The 13326-nt window shown below is 40.6% G+C and overlaps 2 long non-coding RNA genes across 5 annotated transcripts in view; one reads left to right on the top strand and one right to left on the bottom strand.

The window, feature by feature from the left end:
• LOC136265942 (uncharacterized) overlaps positions 1-13326 on the top strand; it is a 37280-nt gene that overhangs the window by 17855 nt on the left and 6099 nt on the right. The gene's annotated exons all lie outside the window — the stretch shown is intronic.
• Positions 2846-5036, bottom strand: LOC136265933 (uncharacterized). Of its 3 annotated transcripts, none has more exons than XR_010705803.1 (4): positions 4752-5036; positions 3757-4305; positions 3549-3690; positions 2846-2990 (listed from the first exon to the last, which is right to left on the bottom strand). It is a non-coding gene; the product is annotated as an uncharacterized lncRNA (long non-coding RNA). The 3 variants fall into 3 exon arrangements; XR_010705802.1 differs by having other exon boundaries at positions 3757-3930; positions 4752-5033; XR_010705804.1 differs by having other exon boundaries at positions 3757-3892; positions 4752-5033.

Genomic DNA, 13326 nt, shown 5'->3' with positions numbered 1-13326 from the left:
ATTCACTATACTCACGAGTTTTCATCCTGCGGAATACAGGGTGAACCTGGCTATTAGCTCTACGGCAAACAAATTGACTCTTGCTAGCAAGTGCAATGTTGCGGTTGGGTGGTACCACAGCTAATCAAATAGCTATTAATCACAACCTATGCATTTAACTATAGCACTGTCAGCAATTAACCAACAAACCATATGCAAGCAAATGTAGGTGAAGATAAAAGATTTTAACAAATAGATAAACTCTTCACAGATACATTTCAATACTCTAGAGCCGGAGTCTAGACTGGTGGGCTGTATTGAGCTCTGTTCAGAACTTCCAACTATAAGTAAAATTTATCAGCTAAGCCTCAATTATATATATAGCATGAAGCAATCAGTCTGTCAACTAAAGCTAAGCGTACAATTCTGTAGTTTTAGACTTAAGCTGAAACTGTTTTACAGACCATCTTAGCACAGATTAGAGCGTGGTGGATAAGAGTGCTATTAGCAGTAACAGGTTATCACTGTTAGGCTTCACAATAACAAGTAGAGCAAGCCAGTGTACATGCAGCACTTGCATACCATGTAGTTTAATACCAGGAATGTATTGTATGCATCTAATTACCCCCAGCAACATGCACTGTGTGACAAACATCAATCTTTTTCAAGCAAGTATAGTTTTTGCCTACCTATCATGACAAAATGCACCAAGAAAAAATAGCTATTTAGCTAGCTAATTTATTTTATATACAAGCTACTAACCGACTGTGCGGTGGAAAGATTGTTGGCTGCACCTTCCTCGGACTGAATTGTTTCCATTATCCTCATCACAGCTCTGTCAGGAATTTCCTGGTCCAAGCCGCAGGGGCGTAGGCAGGGGGGGTTCAGATGGTTCGGACGAACTCCCCTTTCAGAGGCAGATTTTTTAAAATTAAAAATCACACCAAATCTTACAGCCCTGGAGCTCTCCGGTAGCTACTTGCCCACTGGCGCTCCTCTGTACTACTCCTGAGGGTCACATCACATTAATGCTGAACCATTGAAAAGCATATCTATTGCATCACATGATCAATTGCACACGTGATGCATGGTTGAAATGGCGCGAGTGAAATGGCAAAGGACTGTTCAATGGTCGGTTGAGACATATTACAAGGCAGCAGCTGATAAATTTGAGTGGTCATGTTATACATGTGTCAGGTTAGCACAAACTGTGAATTGTTGTTGTATATTTACTTGACGAATGGTTTGTTTATTTGTTACATGTTGTGGGCACGTGATGTCTCGAACATATTGGAGTACAAGCCAAGTCTGAAGTTGCTGACCATCAACAGGAGGACCGGCCGAGAATAATGTATCTGGAAAGAAGTATTGCCAACTAAGGGACTCGAGTGTGGAGGGCTTCCGTGTGTTAGGAAATTGAAGTTGGCTGTCAGTATTTATTTAACACTTTACAGTGACCAGCACTGAAGGTCTACAGCAACATGTGCTGCAGCCTTAGGATTACCTAACCTAATTTCCAGGACTTAGATTTAATGACTTATAGCTAGAAAGGTGTAACAGAAAGAGGCCAAAGTAAGGAAAAAAATCCCTCCAACCCCAGGATTCGAACTGCAGGTCACCCAGTATGCTGTCTGGAAGTGAAGATTAGTTAGTTTTACAACAGCTAGGTTTATAGTTTCTATAAGCTGCATAAACAGCACCTTTTAATGTTACTGCCTAAGGGCACATTTTGTGTATGCATCATTTTCATCCAAACATGGTCTAGGGGAAGCACCCAGGCCTTCCCTGAAAGACATTCCACTTTAAATCCGAACCCCCTTTAAAAAAGTCCTGGCTACGCCCCTGAAGCCAACTACATCAACAAACACGTTCTCTCCCCAGCTGTCATCTCGTACTTGCAATATCACACTACTCTGGCTGCACTGCAAAATATCCTTAAAGCTCTCTAGAATTGCAGAACGGAGGACAGAGACGTCGCCACTATATCTCACAACTCTTGTTCTTAGCCCACTAGGTGTGCTGATAGACACCAGCGCACTCTTGCTTTCTCTTCGTTCCTCGCTTCGTTCACACATCGCCACCAGGCCAGCTGCATTCAAAAACGAGGCGTGCGCAGTTAATTATCTCACGTGATTGCCAGTCATTGCATTTTAATGCACTTTGAGGATACGCTTGCGGGTTGTGATATGTACGGCTGGAGTACGCTGATGGTTGACTATCCGATACAAGTGAATTTCTTTTATAATTTTCAAGGTAAATACAAAGCCCCACTACCTCGGGGCAATCGGGCTATCAATTCCCTTACCAACCCCGACTTTCTCCCACCCTCAGCCCGTACCTGTGGTAGTGGGGCGTTACATTGATAGGTGCATTACTACACACGGACACCAGGTAAGGAATAAGTGCTGTATAGTAGCATAATGAACAGTAGCGAAATTATTAAGAGACAGTTTTCGCATATTCCACTGTTCAGTCGAAACGCAAGTGGCAAAATTATGCTTTTTTACGCGTATTTAATTGCACGGCTTTTCCCGCGAAGGAACCAGCGGTAATTGTAGTAAAACACCATCTCTTTTCATACGCTTGTAACTTCCTGCTGTGACGCTACACATAATTATCCAATGGAACACGAAATAATACGTCAGCTGCCTTTCCCACAGTAAACAAACCAGGCAGCTAGAATATGCTAGCAACGAAATAGAGACCGCAGAATGAACCAGGTGAGTATTAACACAGTGGTTTTGCATGTAGTACAAATTTGTTTCAAGCCATACTAGTGTTGTTAATCCATTTAGTTAGAGAAACAAAGGCTTATGCTTGAAAATAAAGCTTTAAAATGTTGTGCACTTCAGTTGTTGTAGCCAGATTCGTTAATTATTTACAAGACTATTTTAACACATGTTTTTAATCAACAATTTTAAATTTAGTCATCAGGTGGAGACTCCTTGTGCCAGAATTCTGCTATCACTGCTCCTGAGTCAGCTGAAGAGGAGACCTCACAGTGCTGTGTCCTGTGTGGAAACAGAGTTAGTCAAAAATTAAGGTACGTATATCAATGTAGGGGCTACAGAAAAAGAGTTTTTTAGTAAACACCTTGGTAAACACCTACCCGAAGATAGCAATATTTGTAAAAAACATTGGATAGAAGCAAAACGCTACAATAACATTCCCCACTATACCCCGAAATGGAAAAATAGTATACAGACATCTTCTAAATCCTGTATACACCCTGCATGCACCAACAAGTTAAGTGATAAACTCATCAAGCCTGCTTTTGCTAACATAAGTGAACTTGAGGAAATGCTTGGGGTACAGTCATCACCAAGTACTCCATTCCTCCTGTGCCCAAGCTGCTATAGTAAAGTTTATCGTGAGCTAAATCATCCACAAAACTGCTCCTCTTGTGGAGCTACACCTAAACCTGGTCAGAAGCTTTATCGTCACAGTCCCAACCCTGTAGTAGTTTCAAAATACATTACAGATACAACTGGAACTGACACTGTTATATCACCAGATGACTATATTTGTACTAGCTGTTATAACACACACTGCACTATTGCTAAGTCCACCAAAGCCATAGTTTCATCTGTGATATATGTAGCCCAGCACTTATTGGTCCAGAAGGCCCTTTTACTTCCATGGGTATGTCAAGTGTTTCTTAATGTTTATGGTATTCAGCCCTCTGAGGACACCAATACTGTTCAAGTTACCCTAGACGTGGGAGATAGCAGTGTGAAATTTACTTCTCGTTGGCTACTACACCAACTAATCACTCACCTTGATGGTTACATGATGTACTAGTGTGTTCACAAGAAACTTGGGACTGTATTGTATCGTCAAGGGGGACATGTCATAGTTGCATTGTCTTGGGCACTCAGTGCATCACAACCCCCAAATCAGTACTTATCTGAACCTGAAATCCAATGTCAAATACCAGACGTAGGCACAACACTAAAGGAAGCAAGCATCATTGTCAATAATTTATTACATGAAAAAATAAATAAGTCATCTCATTCACAACCATCTCCCAGCTGTGCGTTATTTAACATTAACGAAAAGTTAAATAGTATCAATCTTCTATTACTTCAATTTTTAACATCTATAACAACTACAGTTAGAGATAGAGAGACCACCAATGTTACAGAACACATTTAAAAAATTCGATTATATTAGAGATGTGGCTGTAGAAAGAGACAACGAAGCTGTGGACCAGGATGTTTGTGCCAGGAATGCACCAATTTGAATATCCCCAAACCACCACCAGATGATGGTACTGAATCAGAAGAATCTGAAGATGAGCCACAATGTGAGGGTGATGAGTGTGAGCTATATGAAGAGGAGGTTATAACAGAGGATTTATTTTTAGATAGATATGATATTGTATAACAGAAACAACTAATCACATACACTGTGTGTATAATTATTAGCATGACTACCATGTGTGGGATAAGGAATTTAATGCTAACCCCACTTTTGATAAATGTCTGCTTTTGTTGCAAGAACAAACATACAGCTATGGGGATGGCTACAGTGGAACCACTCTATAAATAACAGACAATTTGGGAGGCAGGATTCCAGGCCTAAATATGCTGCAATAGGTGTTTTTCTCCTTCAGCGGCAAAACATATATTGACTGGACCAATATCTTTATATTGTCTCCTTTGTTAAGGGAGGTTCCACTGTATTGCAACACCAACTGCAATAAGCGAGTACAAATTTGTTTCATAGCAGTAAACACCTTCATACAGCTTCTAAACATACTACATACAAACCTTTTCACTTTCATAGACTTGGATTTTGTGCACTCTTCTTACTTTATCCACAGCAAAGCGAAATCGGGAGCAGTTAAATTCCTGTTCAATTCTACCAAGGAAACATTTCCAACCTGCACGATTCATGATTAAAAAAAACTGCATAGCTATCTTCATAAATCATCTCTTGAAGTGTTTTTGTTCGAATACAACCCAGAAGCTCAGTGGTTGAAAGGCATTTTTCTCATCCGCGTGGCACGTCTCGAACGCCATTTTAGACTTCTCGTAAATTGCGCGTGCAATTAAAAACTCCCGTTTTTTGACGGTTGCGTCCCGACTGTGTTTGTCTTCAGTGTTTAGAAGTGGGCTGCAGGTGCCCAAAGGGTGTTTACTAGCAAGACCCCATAAATCCAACCATAGAATGTGCAAAAACCAAAAATATGTCAGTCCAGTAGTCCAGTCCACTGAATAGTGACGCCCGGTAGGATGAAACTGTGTTGATATCAAACATATGCAATAACAGCAGTAGCAGTACCAAAGATCCAAAATGCTCAACCCAACAATTCTATTAATTTTTAGCGGCATAAACAAGCTTTAAAGAGAGAATATGGTGACCTGGTTAGGAAGGTGAAACATCTCTCATTTGCCTTATTAGTTTACAGGTACCAGAGGCATGGGTAGAGAGGCAACTGTTTTCTGTCGCTAACTTGTCGACTTAGGGTTTCACAAGAACACTTTTTCACAAACACCATACTGACATGATACTGGAATACACTATCATTTTCGTATTGTGTTTATCACTAATAACTCCTATCAGAGATACATATATAGACTCTTGTGTACATAGTGACTATAATTTTATCCAGTAGTTTTCCCCTGCAACTGCATCCGAGATGTTGGCAAGAGCATTCCATTTATCTAGCCAACAGAACTGTTGACAAGTTAAGATACAAGTACCAGGAGTCCATAAAATTCATAAGCACTACAAGCAACAAAGCACCTTGTGGTACTTATGGGCTCCTATTAGAATAAGATTGTCTCTGCTACTGTCAATGTTTGCTGGTACACATTGAAAACAATAGGACTTGGTGTAGAAGGGCAGCAAAGTATTTAACTACATAGCTGGGCACAGAAATTAAAAACATGGACAGTCTTTGTCAGATTGTGATGCCCAAAATTTCTTAAGGTATATACCATATTGCTTCAAAATACAGCTGGTCCCCACCTTGTCCCATTTAGCTGATCATAGAGAATCACAACAAAAATAAATGCCATGTTTCAAATAAATGCCAGGTCATCAGTGTTGGGCGTAACGTGTTACTTTTGTAATGCGTTACGTAATATTATTACTTAATGCAGTAACTGGAGAAATGCAGTAACTGGAGTAATGTAATGTGCTACATTTCTTATGCTAGTAATATCTAATGGATAGTTACTTTACATATGTAATGTGTTACTAAAGTAGCGCATTACTACTTGTTACTGACTTAACAAAGTACTAATGTGTTACTTAACTATCACATTACTGTAATATTATTACCTAACAAAGCACCTTTATACATTGTGTAATATGTAAAATTACAAACTGTGGAATCCCATATCCGACAAATATTGATTAAAATCATTTTGTTTGTTCTGAAATTTTGGATTTTGCATAATTGCTATTTTTGTATCTGTCTAAATATTCTTTCCAAAGTACCCAGTTAGGAATCATTCTCATGACTACATCTTAACACATCACTAGCTAGATTAACAAGTACACAAAAATTTTTGGAATTTTCAACTAGAGTAGGGACCATAGCACATCGATAAAACAGTACTGAAACAAGCTGGAGTAGTCCATGATATTAAATCACAGTAGAACAATAAGAAGTGCTACATCCCTACTGTGCATTTCCGTTATGGTATCTTGAGCACAGTAGGGATATAACACTACTTATTGTTTTACTGTGATTTAAAACGTGCACTACTCCAGCTTGTTTCAGTACTTTTATCAATTTGCTATGCTCCCTACTCTAGTTGAAAATTCCAAATTTTTTTGTGTACTTGTTTGTTAACTTCTTTTGTAAATAATTATTATGACTGGTGAACCCACGCATACCGCATCTGAAATGGCGCCACGCACCCCAGTTAAATCAATTGTTGTCTAAAAAGTAAAATATCCACTACGCTTCGTTGTCAGTTATGTTCAACCCATTACACGACATTACGAATCAAGAACTGTTTGAAAAGTACCTTTGCAATCAAAGTAGCCACTATGAAAAATACAGACGATTTCCATTACAAATAAAAGCCATCACGTGTTACCGCCAAATTGACACTTTTTGCTGTCAGCAAAGATGAATGGGTCACAAAAGAGGACACTGGTAAGTCCATGAAGAAAGCATTGTACATACTGTGGTATGCTAAACGGCACCTGTCAGGCCGAAGTGACATGAAACAGTGAAAAAATCAAGCCCGTAGCCTTAGCCATTATCAAATTACGCTTGTCTGAAGGCATCAGTCAGTTACTCAGTCAGTAGAAAATTCTGTTAAATATTTTTTTAACATTCCGTAGCAACTTGTTGAAAGCATTACTGGTCGATCTAAAGGCTTGTTTGGGCTTAGTTTTGCCTAACCAATACTGCCTCATCGTCATCTGGAAAAAGTGAGGCTGGTCTTTGGGTGATGTTTTTTCATGGGCCACGCCTGCTCTTTGTGGTCCATACTGTACAATACTATCATACTGTATGATAACCAGTCGGTTATCTGGCAGGTCATCACTTGTAGTCCATACCATGTACCATTGTGTGGGCAGAGAAGTGAACTCTGTGATAATGGTTGTTATCAGATTCACATAGCATTTCTGTGTTGTACAGTACTATCATGTATGATAAATATGGTATTCATTACTCTCTCATTGTAATACAACAAGTATTGATTAGCTAAATCAAATCCAAAGGTGCATTCAATGTGTTTCAAGAGAATTTTTATCTCTATTAAGCGAACGGCTACTGCTTTTCGAGGGGGAAATTTTCATGGATTGCCACTATCCAAAATTTTGAGGGGGAAAATTTTTGCTTCTTCGGGGAATAAATGCTATTCCAACTGAGCTGACAATTTTGAGGGAGAAAATTTTCGTGTAACTGCCAATCCATAAATATCGCAAAATTTTTCCTCCTTGAAAAAATCCTGCTATACGGTATGTTAACACTATAGGCTTGGTTTCTTCACTGCTCAACATTACTCTCAAGCTGTAGTATGCAGCTACATTGCATGCATCTTGGACTTATCTTGGTTTTCCTTTTGCGTCCCATTTCTTAGCATGTAGGTGTTGATTAGTGGGTAGTGCATGAATGGCTTCTTGTGCTGGCACGCTTATAGGAGGAACTTGCACTCCTCTTACTTTTAAAGTGAGCAGATTGTTCGTAGAGATGCTGCTCATGTTGTTCTCTGTATATACATATTATACTTCAACTCCCTTTTCATGGAGTCTAGAGTTTATGAATCTGTGTTCATAAGTTTATTCTCCATCTCGTGGAAGTGAAAAGGGAGTTGGAGGATTTAACTGCTTGTTCTTTGCCCAGAATTTGATCTTATATCCCTAAATATTGTTATATATAAATAGTGTTATAACCAGGGATCTGAGTGAAGGTACTTTTATCCAATTTGTCATTACCAGGATCTGAAAGGATCTGTGGCCAAGTGGAAGATTCTGTTGTACCCATTAAAGGGCTATAGCTGTAGGGGTCTTGAGGGTACTGGGAGTACCTTTTCTTGTTAAATTTGTTATGTGTAAGAGCAGTGTCCCCATTCAAGGAGTTTAGTAGAAAGTGTCTATTGTCCTTATCCTGTGGAGGATAACCACAGGAAGGTCCTTTTTGGAACCCTTGAAGTTCTTCAGTTTTGGTATAGTTGGAGTTTACTCCAACTCATATCACTTTTCTTGAGATGAGCATCCTGCTTTGGTTTAAACTACTTAAGTAGTATTCCTCAGATCTTGAATAGCTTCAGCATGTTTTCTCCATTCTCCAAAAAGGTTAGGGACTGACTTTGAAAATTCTATTCCTTGACCATGTAGGCCTAGACGTATCAATTCAGACAATTCAAATCTTCCTATGTTGCATGTGAGTGACATGTGACTCACATGAACATTACAAAAGCAGTCTGTAGCGGTACTCACGAGGTTGGCATGTGCCATTTCCTTGCCTGGCTCCTCATATGTGGCCACAAGGGGTCCAACTATAGATTCTGGAGACAGCTATCAGCATCCTTCTCAATAACACCTTGTTGCATTACTTGTAGGCACTTGGAACTTTTTCTTCCTACACCTGACAGACTGCAAGGCTCATTTTTGTCTAAAGGCCAAATATGGCACTAGATGATGTTTGAATGAGTTATCCTGACCATTGTCAAACCTTTATCTCCAAGTCTCCTTCTGATATGAACCTTGATGGGTCTGGAGCAATTGAATGAAGTATTTGTGTGTCCTCAATTCCATTTGTGTGACAGGATCTGTCAGCTTGATGGTGTTTACTAGTAGTGTAGTGATTGTTGCTGCCATTTGTCTCATCTGTTGCCACCCAGTGAATGGGATACCTGTGCACCACTCAGGCACTCTCAAGTCTTGTGCAGGAAAATCCTCCTGGGACAGTACTAACAACCCACACCACAAGAAGGCTATCCAAGTCTGTGGAACCCAAAGTTCCACAATGACCTCAACACTGCTAAGCGAGACATGGACAGTTGGCCATTTGTTCCCCAGTTAACACCAGGCACCCATTGATGTTACGACTGGGTGGGCTGCTTCCCCCAGTTGACACCAGGCCACCAGGTCCCCATTTTGCAGCTGGGTATACTGGAGCAATATGTGTAAACTTTCTTGCTCAAGGAAACAACAGGAAGTTGGCACAAACAAGCATCGAATCTGGAACCTTTTAATTACCAGGCCAATGTTCTAGCTAATCACTTGGCTATGCTGCTGCTTCACACACACACGCACGCACGCACGCACACACACAAAGGAAAAAGCAAAGCCTATGGCAGCCATGTAAAACACAGTTATTGCAGCCCAGCAAACCAGCACTGGGATGCCTGTGCATCACTCAGCCTTGTGCAAGCAAATCCTCAGGCCAGTAACCCGCAGGAGGACTGTTCAAGTCTCACAGAGAGAGGTCACGGAAACCGAAGTTCCACGACGACCCCAACAGTGCTAAACGAGACAAGGACAGTTGAGCATTTTGCTTCCCCAGTATACATTGATGTTACGTACAGCTGAGTGAGCTGCTTCCCCAGTTGACACGAGGCCACCAGGTCCCCAATATACAGCTGGGTAAGACTGGAACAATGTGAGGTTTAAGGAAAAACAACACTAAATTGGCATAACCAGGCATCAAACCTGGAACCTTTCAATTACTGCCAGGCTAATGCTCTAGCTACTTGGCTATGCTACCACACACACACACGCACACACACACACACACACACACACACACACACACACACACACACACACACACACACACACACACACACACACACACACACACACACACACACACACAAGCAAAGCCTTCAGCTGCTGCTACACGGTCACGCTGCCCAGTGGTCAGCAGTGGCATACCTGTGCATGCACTACTCAGGTGCTATGAGTCAGTGCAGGCCCATCCTCCTGGGGTAAGACTAGTAACCCACAGGAGGCTGTACCATGTCTCACAGGTGAAGGTGTGGGCACCCGAAATCCCACCTGGACCTTCACCTGCTATATGAGACATGGACAGTTGAGCATTTACTTCCCCAGTTTACACCAGGTACCCATTGATGTTACAGCTGGGTGGGCTGCTTCCCCAGTTGGCACCAGACCACCCGGTCCCCATTTTAACAGTTGGGTAGACTGGAGCAATGTGAGTAAGTGTCTAGCTCAAGGAAACAGCAACAACACACACTCACACACACACACACACACACACACACACACACACACACACACACACACACACACACACACACACACACACACACACACACATACTGGTAGCTATTAACTAAACAATGTGATAGCTTTATTACATGAGTAGAATTCTACACTTCATATATAGAGCTGTCACTAAGAAAAATTGACCTGTAGAAGTTTTTAAAAGGGACACTCTTTAGTACTGTTTTCATTTTACATATAATTGTGACCCATTGATATTAAAAACACATTGAAGAGCTGTTGTATTACTCAATGATATGTAAACCAAGTTCATTGAAATAATTGAAAATCTAGTGTGTTTACAAGACAGTTTAATAAAATGATAACAAGTAGTGCTTGTCACAACTTAGAGACCTTTCTCACCAGTGTAACATCTGATTGTTGTGTTAAGATAAATAATGGAGATTTCCCAGGGAGATTGGTAGCCTCGTGAGGATCGCACTAAAAGTACGATCGCACTAAAAATATCTTACAGTGTTTTTATTGGATAAAGTTTCCATAACATTCACAAGGTGCATGGATAATGTAAGGCTTGGCTGTTAGCTAAAGCAACATACATATATTAGGTTGGTTTGTGCTATGCCTATATGGCATGGATTTACAATTTAAAAATTAAAAGTTTCTTACAGCATATGCGTACATATAAGTAAGATGTGATAACAAATATTCTTGTGGTGAAAATAATTTTGAAACTATGGTACAGTTATTGAAGTGTTCACAAACCTGAATGGCTCAGATCACAGAGAGGTCACCAGCTATTATGGAGTGCATTAGGAATGTGAGGTGAGCATATCATCCTAGTTTTCCATATTCAGGAACAACAAAAATGAGAAGCACCTACATACCATACGTACATATAAGTACCTCCATTTGCTCATATGCATCAGCTGTTCCCTAGCTACAAGCTGTGATCAATAATACTAGTTGGGGTAAAAACAAATGACTAAACAAATATAGAGGCTCTGTTTTCAAATCCCAACGTGGCATACCAGGGTAGGAAAAACAGTGGACCCGGGAACCCACAGGGATCCAACTCTTCTTGGAATTTTATACACTTCACAATATTCTATACTTGTACTAGGTACCTCTGCAAGTAGTCTTGCATGGCCAATCCACTTTTTCCCCGTCACTGTGTCTCACAATGTTTACACCGATTAGAAATTATAAGCACCTCTGAAAAAGTGTCTGCAGCTGACTGCATTTATAGGCCACTTGCCTGCTGTACAATGAGCATATTAGTCTATTATGTTGCCTAGCTACTAGTTTAGAAACATTGTGCAAATGCACCACGATGTATGAAGTCTGGTTGTCGAGCTGCTGGAACTTGCTTAGCTCAGTTTAGCTAGTAATCGCTATTTCAAATATTTGTTTGCACAATGTTTCTAAACTTTAGTAGCTAGGCAACATTTTAGACTAGTATGCTCATTGTACAGCAGACGAGTGGCCTATAAATGCAGTCAGCTTAAGACACTTTTTCAGAGGCACTTATAATTTCTAATTGGTATAAACATTGTGCGAGACACAGTGATGGGGAAAGTGCAAGACTACTTGCAGAGATACCTAGTACAAGTATAGAATGTTGTAAAGTTCCAAGAAGAGTTGGATCCCCACTGGTCCTGGGTCCACTGCTTCTACCTACCCGGCATACCATGGGTTGGAATTGGGTGGGATGTTGATATGCTCACCACAATCACATTCCTCAGAATAGCTGGTGACCATTCTGTGATTGTAGCTATTCAGGTAATTATGTTTCAGAATGCTTGGATTACACATCAACGTGTGATAGTACTGGGATTCCAATAGCATTTGCTGTAGAAGGTGTATAGTAGAGTCATTGGAAAACAAATTCTGAACTCCATTCAGTAATGTTGCTTACTACATATTGGATTTGTTGTCATACCAGTAGCAGAAGCGGCGGAGACACCTATATTTAGGGGGGGCTGGGGGTCTAGCTTGGTGATGCCATGGCCTAGTTGTAAGTCAAAGACCAAAAAAAAAAAAAAATTAAAAAAAAAGGTCATTACCTGCTGGCAATAGTTGCCCTCTACCAACTAGACTATATCTCCTTATTTATAACTGCATGCGTAGCTTGCTACACTGCTCCTCAAAGAATACTGTGACTGCTCTATTAGAGTATCTCAAATGATGCTATTAAGCTAGGCTCTCCATCACAGCTACAGATAATTTTAGGGAGGCTAAGCCTCCCATAATTTTTTCACAGGGGCTGCAGCCCCCCTTGCCCTCCCCCCTTCTCCACCGCCCTTGACCAGTAGAGGTCAGAAGCACTTCTGACAGATTGAGTGTCCATGCCATCCACTTTCAGCATGGCCAAGACCTATCTGGCAATGGAGAAGGATGAAATGGGATTATTGTGGTTTGATATAGAGCTTAAACTCTGAATTTCTATAGGACTCACATTCAGATAGTACCTCTTTGGGGCAAAGATTCTTGTTTGCTGGGAGGCTGGAAACACAAATAGAGTGGCTGGCCTAGATGGTCTGGATTGTTCAGCAAGACAGTGTGAGTTTGAATTATCCACACTATCTGGTAGTGTTATCATATAGGTCAGACCATGGTTGAAGAGATCATAAGATTTTGATGGCTTAGTGAATGCCAGCAGCATTAGCAGTTTCATGGAGAGTG

This window comes from Dysidea avara, chromosome 9 (assembly GCF_963678975.1).
Source record: "Dysidea avara chromosome 9, odDysAvar1.4, whole genome shotgun sequence".
Classification (NCBI taxonomy): Eukaryota; Metazoa; Porifera; class Demospongiae; order Dictyoceratida; family Dysideidae; genus Dysidea; species Dysidea avara.
Note: the sequence above shows the minus strand (reverse complement) of the source record. Positions and strands in the feature narration are given on the sequence as shown.